Source organism: Leptodactylus fuscus, chromosome 2 (genome assembly GCF_031893055.1).
Source record: "Leptodactylus fuscus isolate aLepFus1 chromosome 2, aLepFus1.hap2, whole genome shotgun sequence".
NCBI lineage: Eukaryota > Metazoa > Chordata > Amphibia > Anura > Leptodactylidae > Leptodactylus > Leptodactylus fuscus.
Genome location: NC_134266.1, coordinates 233,486,141 through 233,500,059, shown reverse-complemented (window position 1 = coordinate 233,500,059; position 13,919 = coordinate 233,486,141). Strand labels below are relative to the sequence as shown.

General features: G+C 42.1%; 1 protein-coding gene across 1 annotated transcript in view; it reads left to right on the top strand.

The window, feature by feature from the left end:
• Window positions 1-302: 302 nt before the first annotated feature.
• The window catches only part of ZNF385A (zinc finger protein 385A), a 255,673-nt gene continuing 242,056 nt past the window's right edge, over window positions 303-13,919 (top strand). The window contains exon 1 of the mRNA XM_075265836.1: window positions 303-605. The gene's annotated coding sequence lies outside the window, so the exon portion shown is untranslated. The remainder of the gene's footprint in view (window positions 606-13,919) is intronic.

Genomic DNA, 13,919 nt, shown 5'->3' with positions numbered 1-13,919 from the left:
TACAGATCGTGTGTGAGAGTATTTAATATTCAGGTGAGTAGGAAATGTGAGCCAATCCTATATTATAGTAATCCAGAACAGCAAAGCCTCCAAGTGCCTTCAATTAGTTAAAAGTGCGTCTTATTAGGGGCAGGCTCCCTTCCGTCTCTCACTGGGGAGGCCTGTGCTGGAACCTGTGCTCTGGGACACGGATACTTTTACAAGTGTCAGCGAAAGTTGTTGTGGAATATGCTTAAACAGCCAAAGGGAGTCTCGATCCTAATACATTGCCCAGAGTTGCTTCTCTCAAACAACTTCGCTTTCACAACTGCAATGTCAGCTGGGACCAAAAATTCTCCAACTAGCCTCTGACCCCCTGGATATCAAATTGTTGTACACATTTGCTAAGGAGGAATGACAGCAGGAGGGAGATCCTGGGAATATTCTCGGAGCTTGTGACACAGAACTTGAAAGGAGTATCACAAGTTAGAAACAAGGACTGAACCAAGTCTTCATTCTTATCGTACAGCACCAGAGTTCAACCCCCACTGGTTGATGATAAGAGGTTACGTCTTAAGAAGCCAAAGACTCAAGCCTGGAATTGGCTTTCTTACAGTCACCTACAGGTAACACATCTGTCTCTGCTAGTTGTGATGACCCATACACTTGTGCTGAGCCACCAATTATGTCCTATATTATTGCATTATACTTATTGCTATATTCGGAGCTATTTACTATAGCCAAACATATTATACAGGTTATCGCATATGTCAGCATCTGCCCCAAATAGGACTATGCTGAGTTTTTCACTCTGAATACAGGTGCAGCATGTGCCGTATCATATTGTACATTCATTGTGGGCTATGTGATCCTCCAACAGTTCCCACCACAATTTAGCCATAATATGTAATTAAATGGAAATCTTCATCTATTCCTTATATTCCATTAAGTTATTTACACCCCAAATCTACAATCTACAGTCTATGATAGCAGAACAACAGAGTAATGGCACAGCAGAGCCTTATGATAAAGGATGCTCCAGATTTGTTACTATGTAGGGAATATATGAACCTATTAAAAGAAACAAGTCAGGAGATCTGACGGGTCCTCTATAACTCATAGGTGTCAATAGTCCCAGATTGCGTCAATGCAGGACGTTTGACCGGATCACAGGACACTCCTTCCAGGGAAACAGCATCAATGATATGGGAGGAAGTGCCATGTGAGTGGCTGCTTGCTGAGGACACACATGTCTTCCTGGCACAGAGCAGGAACACTGACCTGAGGAGATGGTGTGCGATTTAATTTTTTTTTGTTGTTGTTGTTTATAGAGATGGAAGATGATACTGTTAGGGTATGTTCACATGGAGTTTTTTGCAGGTGGATTTTAATGCGGAATCCGCCTCAATTCGCCTGCAAGAATGCTATAATTCATTTTAATGGGAGTCACTCGCCGTTTTTTTCCATTAGCAATTTTTTTCAGCTAGCAGAAAAAAAATGCGACATTTACCATATTCACGCGGTTTCCGCAGCTGCGTCCGCGGCTACGGACTCGCTCCTGATTAGGCCGATTCATCCGGGCGTAATCAGTAGCAGGATGCCGCAATAAGATGCTGATGCACTGAATCCATGCAAAAAAGCCACATGTTGGAAAAGGTTTCCACTGTGTGAACATGCCCTTATGGTGGCATGGGAAGGTAGAGTCAGTCTTAGACTACTTTCATATCTGAGTTGGGAGCCCCTGGCACAGAGTCCATCTCTAACTGTGTACAATAAAGTCCTGTGAGTGTGACCTTTTCATCTGGTGATGTCAGGGGAAAAAACAACAGATACGTGATGGACCCCATTATAATCAGTGGGGTCTCTTGGGATCCGTTGTCTGTCATAGAAAGGATCCTTTCTTCTGTTTCTATGGCAAAACAGAAGAATGGTTTAAATAACTCAAGTGTGAAAGAACTGTTAGGCCCTATGATACCATCTGTGGGTGCCCGCACTCCATGTGGTGTATAGACATACTTGTTTTATGGTGGCCAAACATATTCATACTCTACCCATGGGATCAAATTATAGGGGTCTGAGCACTGAGACCCTCACCAATCCTGTGAATGGGGGAGCTTTATCCCTGCAGGAAAAGTGACAGTGCTCCCCAGTGGACAGAGACGCACCCCTGTACTCATTCACTTTTATCTCCAGCACTCCCATTAAAATTAATGGGAATGGGGACGCCTTTCCATTCAACAAGGAATTTGACCCCTAGTCCCATGGTTGCATTCACAGTGGATCTGAGGATCGGTGGGGTCTTAGTAGTCAGACCCCCACCTATGGATAGACGATAAATATGTTTGGTGGCATAACTCCTTTAACAGAACATTAACTACACAATAGGGGGAATTTATTAAGACAGGCAGGAATTATAGTAATCTGATGAACTGGACGTTCCTGCCCCAACCTGCCTATATTCTCGCCCCACTCTACACACTGTCTTAAAAAAAAAAAAATTTTTGGCCATTTTCTACGCACATCCCAGTTAGGGCTCGTTCACATCTGTGCCCAGTCTCCGTTCATGCAGGTTTCCGTTTCCTGCACAAAATTGAGCAGGAGACGTAAACCTGCAGGACTCTTTCATACCCATTCATTTGAATGGGTTTGAAAGATGTCCGGCTGTGAGCGCCGGGTGAGCGTTTTATGCTCACCGCCGCAAAAAACGTTTTGGTTTTTTTTTTAATCGGACACAGAGTCGGACATGCAGTACTCTGTGTCCGGTTTAAAAAAAAAAAACTGTTTTGTGGTGGAGAGCATATTTCAACACTATTTCAAAGACGTTAACAGATTTCATGTAGTTCACTACTTCTACCACATGAGGTCACTGTGATCCCTGAGTCACAAACAACCAATTCTAAAGCCCTAAATGGGCAGATTTTGACAGCCTGACAAATTGTGCCACATGGAGACCTGAGTACAGCGTCTGTCTCTTCCTTGAATAAGGTTTTATATACCATGACTGGAGCAATGTGATGAATTTGCTGAATTACAGTTGTGTTATTTATATACTAAAGGATAGTTGTGTCTCATTGTAAATGAATCAAGTGCACTGTACGCACAATATCTGCTATGGAGTATTGCCTATGATGGTGGGGGAGTAAAAGAGGGTATACAGTCTCAGCAGATACATGGTATTGCTGTATTCTATGAAGAAAATGTATACAATTTTCCAATGTACTTTCTGTATCAATTCTTAACAGTTTTCTCTGCTTGCTGTCATTTTTTGTTTACTACCAGTAGATAAAAATCAGTCCATGGTCATGTGATATATGGTCCATGGTCATGTGATGGACATACAGACGCACGGCTCGTTACAAGACAGACCTCTGATTACTGTGCTGTGACTGTAACGAGCTGTGCAACACATGACCATGGACTGAATATCATATGATCATGGACCGTACAGTATATCACATGACCATGGACTGATTTTTATACCCTGGAAGTAAACAAAGAATGACAACAAGCAAAGATCTAGAAAACCGTGAGGAATTTATTCAGAAATCATACTGGAAAATTGTAGAGCTTTTCTTTATGCAAACCATAAAATTTATTTGCTGAAACTGGACAACCCCTTTACCCACTTCCGGACTGGGTATATACATCCGGATAGTGGCTTCCGTGTTCTGCAAGGATGTACTGGTACCAGGCGTATTTTATTTATTTATTTTTTTAAATTCTTTTTTTTTTTACTTTATTTTTCTACATTGTGACTCCATGAGGCCATAATAGACCATTGGGGACATCTGAACTCTATAGTTTTGATGGTAGGAGGTTGATAAATATAGCCCCAGTTGCAGGAGGAATGCAGCCTTCCAACCATAACTACAGAACTGATCTGGGTCCTGTAAGACCCAGCAGCTCTAGCAGTCTCTTATCCCAGTGGATCGGAGACCGCCGGGTTAGAGGGGAGTCGCATCATGGCGGCGCCCATAGCTGTACACAGCGATCGGGAAGGCAGGGATGGTAATAAACCTTCCCTTCTTTCTCTAGGAGAGCTCCCGCTGTAGTTACAGCCAGCTTTCAATTTCTGCAGCTGCTGAAAACTGCAAAGACGTACTGGTATGTCCTTGAGGAACAAGAGAGCCACTACCGGACATATATAGTCTATGGGCTATCCGCAAGTGGTTAATAAGAATTTTCTATGTTGTTTTGCCTCTTGACATATTGACAAAAAATTAGTCACGTTTGCTCTTCATAGCGTCATTTTTGGGTCACTCTTTATAATAAAAAATGTTTTAACTGCTTCTGGACCGAATATGTACATCCAGGCGGTCCACTCTTAACCATACAAAGAGGTACCCATACATCCTCGCAGTGTTAATCAGCTGCACAAAACTGTGCAGGTGCCAGCTGTTACTACAACTGGAGATCCTATAGGGAAAGGATAGTATATTAACATCACTGCCCACCCAATTGCTGTCATGATGCAGTTTCCCTCTGACTCTCCCGACACATGGCCACTGGGTCCTAGAGGACCCAGATCAGCTCTGCAATTAGTGATAAGAAGTTGCATATTAAATGAAATAAATAGAGATGAGCGAGTACTGTTCGGAAATGATGGACGTAGCCGTCACGCGGGGGGTTAAGCGGCCGGCCACCGTCAAAGCTGAAGTACCAGGTGCATCCATTCATTTCTATGGAGCGTGCTGTTCGGCTGATCCGAACACTACTCGCTCATCTCTAGAAATAAAGTGTAAAAAAAATAGAAAAGCCACTACCACATCCATGTCACAGGTTCTGATGCTGTAAGGCACATACCGGTGCTGAAATAAATTCAAGCAATATTATCAACTATATTGGCATCTACCCATATTGTAGAAATGCATGGTACTGCGGGAACCATAACTTTACTTAGTGGTAGGCTTTATATAACAGGTCATCCTGGGGCCAATCAGAAATATGGATTCTATTAATTGTTCCCATTATTTGCTACAGGACAGCCCTATAGATGGTCCTGGGACAGAGGTATACTTTTTGGATGTCATATGAATTATTGCCTCTGCAGAATATGGCTCAGTGCAATATCAGGGGTGTGATATATTCGAGAAAAAGAAGATGCTTCCCCTTTTGATAGCCTCTATGAAGGTGTCAGCTTTATCACCCTCCATTACAGAATACCTTGGCATTACATCATGTGGTATAATTCCCATGTGTTATGTTTGCATAACCGATCAGTCTTTAGTCTCAGGTTACTTTCTGGAACAAAATAAAACCTGACATCTGACTTTATATTGTCTGTGCGTGATATTTCCTGCACTGACCTGACCTGGTGTTTATGATCTCCTCGCATATACCTCTGCGACTAATGCAATGTCCATCACGCAGCTTGCAAAGTCCTCCAGCCTTGTTGGAAGTCTGCTATGTTGAGTCTTCTAGTGTTGTGGGATCTTTTGGCCCAGGGCAATGTGCCTGGTTATTTTGTTGTACTGCCAACTACAACTTGGTATTGGTGCTATGTACCTAAAGGGAATCTGTCAGGTGGATATGCCAACCTATACTGGTCCAGCGTCAAGTAATGCTTTTCCTAAGATGTCTCTCACTAAGATTTCTGTTGTTTAACGTCACAAGCTTTTCAAACCTTAGATTGACACATGCAAATTTTCCTCAAGTAGTCAAAGACCAGGAGAAGCTTCATCTAGTCATCGAGCTAAATTGCACCATGTTCATACCATACTGTTCATACAAGTAGTCAGTGACATAACGATCGTGGTTGCAGGGAGTGCGACCGCAACCAGGCCTGGAGGGGTTCGGAGCCCGCAGCCAGCTGGAAATGGCCGGGGTCCCGTTCCACCATGATAGTATTGTTAATGGAAAGGGGCCTGACTGGGCCCCTTTCCATTAAATGACAGCCCAAGGTAGGGGGATAAAAATTTAAAAAAACAAAACACTTATACTCACCTGTCCTGGCTGAGCATCCCTCCGGGATTCTTCCTGCGGTAGATGCTAGTGGACTAATGGACCTTTGATGACGTCATGTGTGGGTGGAGCTATTCTGGAGAGTACAGGACAGTGTGTTGTTACACTGGAAGAGGAATCTGCTGGGAATTTAGACTGATGGAAGGTAAGGAGGAGAGAAGAGAGTGAGTGTGTGTGTGTGTGTGTCACAGTGGAGTGCAGCGCTGGAGTCCTGGGTTCAAATCCCACCAGGAACAACATCTCAAGAAGTTTGACATGTGTGTTCAGGCTCTGTGTGAGCAAGGGGGGAATGGGGGTGCAGGCTGTGTGTGAGCAAGAGGAGGGAATGGGGGTGCAGACTGTCTTTGAGCATGTGGTATTATAATGCAGGGAAAGAGAAGATCTTTTAGTAGTACCAAGCATTGGCCTTCTGTCTTTTCTGTACATGCGTAAAGTTTTTGAAAAATGTAAGGCCTGACCGAACAAAGGAAGGGAGAGAGGTAAAACTGACCAAAGCAAATATTTCCTTATGCTCTTAACTCAGACCATTCCTTATTTTTTGTGAACACAAAACTAGGAGTGAGAGGGAAGCTGTTGGGAATGTAACCGGAGACTCTTAAGTGATCATACAGTATGATGATATCACTTTTTATGTTGTGCTTGATTAGCAATTTCTTGGTTATTGAGAGAAATAAAAAAAATTACAATCTTGGAACCTTTGATTGTCCAAAATTCTTAGAACTTAAAGTTTTCAAAGTTGTTTAATAACAAATTCTAATAAAGAGCGTAGTCTGAACCTCAGGCTACAGTGGGTTCTGTGATCCCTGACCATACACATATCGCTTTCAATTTATTCATCAACCCCAGCTATCTCACATTTCTCACCAACCCTCTGGCTAGGTAAACCTTAAACATCTTTTTGTAATTAGCACAAAAAAATATATAAAAATGTATATAATATTCAGGATTGTAGTAAAACTTCAAGATAACCTCTTTCTGTGTGAACACAGCCTCAACTATAAGGTTAAGGGGTTGTCTGTAATTTAAAAACAAATAAAAGATTGGCTCTGAAGTGATAGGAGACCAAAAGGTAGTGCAGCAACAAAAGGAAACAATACAAAAATAAATCCCTGCCCAGCTAGGCTCTAACTAAACATAGAATAAGTTACCTCACCTACAATAACAGAAATCAAAAGCCAGTAGAATCATTCAGGACACAGCTCCAAAAATATGACCTCTCTGTTGGCTCTCCAGCCAAGCTCTGCCCCCAGTCTGCTGCTGGAGCAACTTCTTAAGCCTCCTTGATGAGGAGACTCTCTGCAGCTGCGTCGCTGCTGGAACATCCCCAAAGTGTGGACTGGAGGGGGGTATAATGACAGGTCCCACTACCAACCTACCTGCCATTCCTAAAAAATCCAGCCCAATAACTGGAACTCTGAAATAACCCTCAGCAGACAATAGTCATCTGCTTAGAAATGTTCTTTCTGGAGTTTCTCATCTCGCCCACCTGAGTAGTCTGGGTGAGATGTACACCCCCTCCATTACCTGACCAGCCATCAGCTTATAATATAAATATACACTCACCGGCCACTTTATTAGGTACACCTGTCCAACTGCTCGTTAACACTTAATTTCTAATCAGCCAATCACATGGCGGCAACTCAGTGCATTTAGGCATGTAGACATGGTCAAGACAATCTCCTGCAGTTCAAACCGAGCATCAGTATGGGGAAGAAAGGTGATTTGAGTGCCTTTGAACGTGGCATGGTTGTTGGTGCCAGAAGGGCTGGTCTGAGTATTTCAGAAACTGCTGATCTACTGGGATTTTCATGCACAACCATCTCTAGGGTTTACAGAGAATGGTCAGAAAAAGAAAAAACATCCAGTGAGCGGCAGTTCTGTGGGCGGAAATGCGTTGTTGATGCCAGAGGTCAGAGGAGAATGGCCAGACTGGTTCGAGCTAATAGAAAGGCAACAGTGACTCAAATAGCCACCCGTTACAACCAAGGTAGCCAGAAGAGCATCTCTGAACGCACAGTACGTCGAACTTTGAGGCAGATGGGCTACAGTAGCAGAAGACCACACCGGGTGCCACTCCTTTCAGCTAAGAACAGGAAACTGAGGCTACAATTTGCACAAGCTCATCGAAATTGGACAATTGAAGATTGGAAAAACGTTGCCTGGTCTGATGAGTCTTGATTTCTGCTGCGACATTCGGATGGTAGGGTCAGAATTTGGCATCAACAACATGAAAGCATGGATCCATCCTGCCTTGTATCAACGGTTCAGGCTGGTGGTGGTGGTGTCATGGTGTGGGGAATATTTTCTTGGCACTCTTTGGGCCCCTTGGTACCAATTGAGCATCGTTGCAACGCCAAAGCCTACCTGAGTATTGTTGCTGACCATGTCCATCCCTTTATGGCCACAATGTACCCAACATCTGATGGCTACTTTCAGCAGGATAATGCGCCATGTCATAAAGCTGGAATCATCTCAGACTGGTTTCTTGAACATGACAATGAGTTCACTGTACTCCAATGGCCTCCACAGTCACCAGATCTCAATCCAATAGAGCATCTTTGGGATGTGGTGGAACGGGAGATTCGCATCATGGATGTGCAGCCGACAAATCTGCGGCAACTGTGTGATGCCATCATGTCAATATGGACCAAAATCTCTGAGGAATGCTTCCAGCACCTTGTTGAATCTATGCCACGAAGAATTGAGGCAGTTCTGAAGGTAAAAGGGGGTCCAACCCGTTACTAGCATGGTGTACCTAATAAAGTGGCCGGTGAGTGTATTATAATATTATTATTATTATTATTATTATTATTTTATTTTGTCAACATTTTATTACTAAACCAATTTTTTTTAAAATCCCTTTTATCCCCTTTCCACAGGAGCAATTTTCAGATTTTATTTATTGTTTCCTCCTTGATTTACATGAACAACACTTTTTTATTTTTTGCATCAATGTAACTGTTTGAAGTCATGGTTTTTTTTTTACAGGACAAGTTGCATTAATGGTACAATCTATTGTTCTTAAAAATACATTGGATGGTTAATTTTTGCACTTTTATTCATTTTTCTGTAATGGAATGTTACCTCTATGCTGTAGATCAGTGTGATTACTGTAATACCAAGTTTCTAGGGTTTTTACTGAAAAAAAAATATTTAGATTTATTTTTGTTAGTTTAATATATAAAATTGTAAAAGAGGGGTGATTTAAAATTTTAATATTTGTGTGTTTTAATATTTTGAAGTTCTTTGAATATGATATTGTTTGTACAATATACTGCTATACTTCAATAATTCAGTGTAATGTCAGCTTATTATGTTATTACATGCTACCTATGGTAGAGTGTAATAGATGCAGTTAGATGTCCAATGTGACAGAGGAAGTCCAACCCCAAACATCATAATTGGTGGGGAACTACATGATAATTGTTCCCTATCAGCATGAAAACAACTCAGGTAAATGTAACAAGATCTTCACTTGCACCTTGTGACATACACTATATTAGGGATGACCAGGGGCGTAACTTGAGGAGGTGCAGTTGCACTGGGGCCCAGGAGCCTTAGGGGACCCATAAGCACTGGCATCAGTATTGAGATTGCATCTTCCATCTGGCCCATAAGCCAAGGAGACCCACAGATTACCCTAAGCACACTAAGGTGGGTTAAACGCCTTAGCACCTGTAACCATCACTATCAAGAATTCACTGTAGGGATGAGGTAGGGGGCCCCGGAAAAAAAATTACACCAGGGTCGACAAAACTTTAGTTACACCACCGGGGATGACCCTTCCTGCCTTAAGCAGTTTGGGATATACTGTGTGCTGAGTGGTTGTAGAGATCCTGAATATTTGCTATACAGTCTGTTTTGTTGTATTGGGGAGTGTTAGAGAGCAGAAACTGATGTTGGAGACACCTAGTCTGTCGCTCGTTGCCAAGATGTTTCATCCCAGACTGTAAAGAAATCCTGGCACCACTCTGCAGTTTTTAGGAAAGCATAGCTGGGCGAAAACTACAGATACTTATACTTCAGGCTCACTAGTGGACAACGCCACTGCCATACTGACATCCATTCACCACAATGGGTGATAGTCCTCCATAAAAGATGATAGGTCGGTATAGCTGCTGCTCTCATTAACTGCAAGTTCAGCAATAAAATTCCTGTAGATTCAAGAAATCTTGTCAGCGCCATTTTGACTGCACATTACACTTCAGCATAGAACGACACTACTGCTATACTTCCTCCGTCACACTAAACGAGAATAGATTTTACCTTGATTAAAGACCTGTCCTGTTTGAATTATGGGATCAAAAAGAGGCTTTTTTAGGGTTGCTGCTGTTTATAATGTAAGGCTATTCGGGAGCATTCATTCTCTAGGACACTGTCTCAGATTAATCTGGTGACTACTGTTAGATACCAGAGTTCAATTTCAATGTGTGAAGTCTTAGAGCGGCTGTAGACAGAAGTGTCACCAGCGAGACAGCTGCCGTCCCCAAGCCCCCTGAACAGGCTCCTCTTTTCTACACATGGGTGATCTGTAATACATTCAAAGTGAAATAATAGAAGATTCTTGGAGTTGTATATAGTTTGTCATTTATATCAGTAGAATTCTATTTAACCCCTTAGAGACACAGCCCAAAAGTGACTTAAGGACCAGGCCTCTTTTTTCAAATCTGACATGTGTCACTTTAAATGGCGATAACTTTGAGACGCTTTAACTTACACAAGTGATTCTGAGATTGTTTTTTCGTAACACATTGTACTTCATGTCAGTAGTAGATTTTCGTCGATATGTTTTGTCTTTAATTATGAAAAAATAGGAAATTTGGTGAAAATTTTGAAAAAAATGCAGTTTTCAAACTTTGAAATTGCAAGCCTTTCAAATAGAAAGTCATACTACCCGAATTTTTTCATAAATATAATTAACCATGTCTCTGATTTATGTAGCAATCAAATTTTAAGCACCCTTTCATTTTTTTCAGATATTATAAGGCTTACAAGTCAAGCAGTAATTTTCCAAATTTTCAAGAAAATTTCCAAAACACATTTTTCAAGGGACCAGTTCAGTTCTGAAGGGAACTTGAAAGGCCTCTCTAATAAAACCCCCCAAAAGTCACCCCATTCTAAAAACTGCCCTCCTAAAAGAATCTAAAACAGCAGTTAGAAAGTTTCTTAACCCTTTCAGCATTTCACAATTAAAACAAAATGGAGGTCAAATTTACATTTTTCAATTTCTGTCACTAATATATTCATTTAGCCCTAGAATTTACACATTTACTAAGGTTTAAAGGAGAAACTGCACCCCACATTTTGTTACACAATTTCTCCCGAACACGACAATACCCCATATGTGCTGGTACCCTAATGTACGGGCACACGGTCGCTCTCAGAACAGATGGAGCACTAATTGGATTTTGTAGGCCAGATTTTGCTAGAATATTTTTCAGGCGCCATGCCCCGATTGCAAAGCCCCCAAGGTGCCAAAACAGTGGAAAACCCCAAAATGTCACCCCATTTTGGAAACTAGACCCCTCAAGGAATTTATCAAGGGGTATAGTGAGTACTTGGACCCTACAGGTGTTTCACAGATTTTTTTACCATTGAGATGTGAAAATGAAAAATTACTTTTTTTATAATAAAATGTCACTGTAGCCCCAAATTTTTCATCTTCACAAAGGGTTAAAGGAGAAACTGCACCCCACATTTTGTTACACAATTTCTCCTGAACACGACAATACCCCGTATGTGCTGGTACCCTAATGTACGGGCACACGGTCGCTCTCAGAACGGATAGAGCGCTAATTGGATTTTGTAGGCCAGATTTTACTAGAATACTTTTCAGGCACCATGTCCCTTTTGCAGAGCCCCCAATGTGCCAAAACAGTGGAAACCCCCAAAATGTCACCCCATTTTGGAAACTATACCCCTCAAGGAATTTACCAAGGGGTTTAGTGAGCCCTTTGACCCTACAGGAGTGTAACAGAATTGGCCCAACAAAAGGAAAAGTGACATTTTTTTGCTATAAAATGAAGCTTTAACCCCAAATTATGCATTTCCACAAGGGGTTAAAAAAGAAAATGCACCCCACAAATTGTCAAGCACTTTGCCCCAACTACAGAAATGCCCCACATGTGGATGTAAAGTGATGTATGGGCACACTGTAAAGTCCAGAGCTGAAGGATCGCTATTGGGATTTTGGAGGGCAAATTTAGCTGAAATCTGTTTCAAGCACCATGTTGCATTTGGAGAGCCCCTGAAGTGCTAGAACAGTGGAAACCCCCCCCCCCCCCCCCCCCCAAACGACCCCCATTTTGAAAACTAGACCCCTCAAGGAATTTATCAAGGGGTTTAGTGAGCACTTGGACCCTACAGGTGTTTCACAGATTTTTTTACCATTGAGATGTGAAAATGAAAAATTACTTTTTTTCCAATAAATCGTCCATTTAGCGCCATATTTTTAATTTTTGCAAGTAGTTAGAGAATTAAGAGCCCCCCACAGTTTGTTACACAATTTCCCCTGAACACGGCAATACCCCATATGGGATCATAATCTGCTGTATGGAAACATGGTGGGGCTCAGAATGGAAAGAGCGCTATTTGGATTTTGGAGGGCATATATTGCTGGAATAGTTTTGAGGTGCCATGTCGCATTTGCTGAGCCCCTAAAGTATCAATACAATAGAAACCCCTCAAAAGTGACCCCATTTTAGAAACTACACCCGTCAAGGAATGTATCAAGTGGTATTATGATTTTGAGACTAAAAAATGCTTCCCAAAAATTGAAATTTTTAAAGAAATATGCCATTTTGGTATCCAATACATTGCACCCACTTTGTGTTGTCAGAGACCTGCACTCCTAAAACTATTAAGGGGCCATACCGAGGGGCAAAAAAATTATATATGTGGGTATAAACTGCTGCTTGGGCACACAGCAGGGCTCAGAAGGGAAGGAGCACTGCGCTTTTTAGCTTTTGGGGTACAGATTTAGAGGGACTTTCTGGGTGCCATGTTGTTTTTGCAGAGCCCTGGAGGTGCCAGTAAACTGGAATTCCCCAAGAAGTGACCCCATTTTGTAGGGGAAATTTTAGAGTCTCTGCAAAAGTGCCATGGCATCCAAAAACCAAACCGTCTAAGTCTGTGCTCCAAAAACCAAATATCCTTCTTCCCTTCTGTGTCTGGCTGGGCCCTAATATCAGTTTATACCCACATATGACATTACTTACGTTATCCGGGGTACACCAGTGTCATACATGTGCCCTAATATCAGTTTATACTCACATATGACATTACCCCGGTTACACCAGTGTCATACATGTGTCATACATGTGGCATAAACTGCAGTTTGGGCACACAGCAGGGGGCAGAAGGGAAGGAGCGCTATGCGGCTTTTGGAGCACAGATTCTGATGTTTGGTATCTAGACGCCATGTCATGTTTGTAGAGCCTGTAAGGTACCAGAAAAGTGGATTCCCCAAAGGAGTGACCGCAGTTTGAAAACTGCACCCCTAAAAGAATTTATCAGGGGGTGTAGTGTAGTATTAGTATCCGGACGTAACTGCACAGCGGATGGCGAAGAGGGAATATATAAGCGGTGCGGAGGACATTGCAGACACTAAATTCCCTACTGTACCCCCAGTAGCTCCTATGATTGGGGGAGTCACACTGGGGTCACTTTGGGGGTCACTTCTGGTATATGTTCCCTCATAAGCTGTAAATATGGGGTGTCCCCTGATATTCGCTCGCACAGCTTATATATTCCCCTCCTGCCGCAGCCAGTTGTGTTCTAATAATTTGGCGATTTTGCGTGATTTTGTCTTCACATTGGTAGAGGCTATATTTTCTTTATTTTTCTGCTGACGTGGCCATATAAGGGCTTGTTGTTTGCGGGATGCGATGTATTTTGTAATGACACCATCTTGGGGTGCCTAAAACTTACTGATTACATTTTATTAACTCTTTTTTTGCTGGATTTAAAAGAGAAAAAAT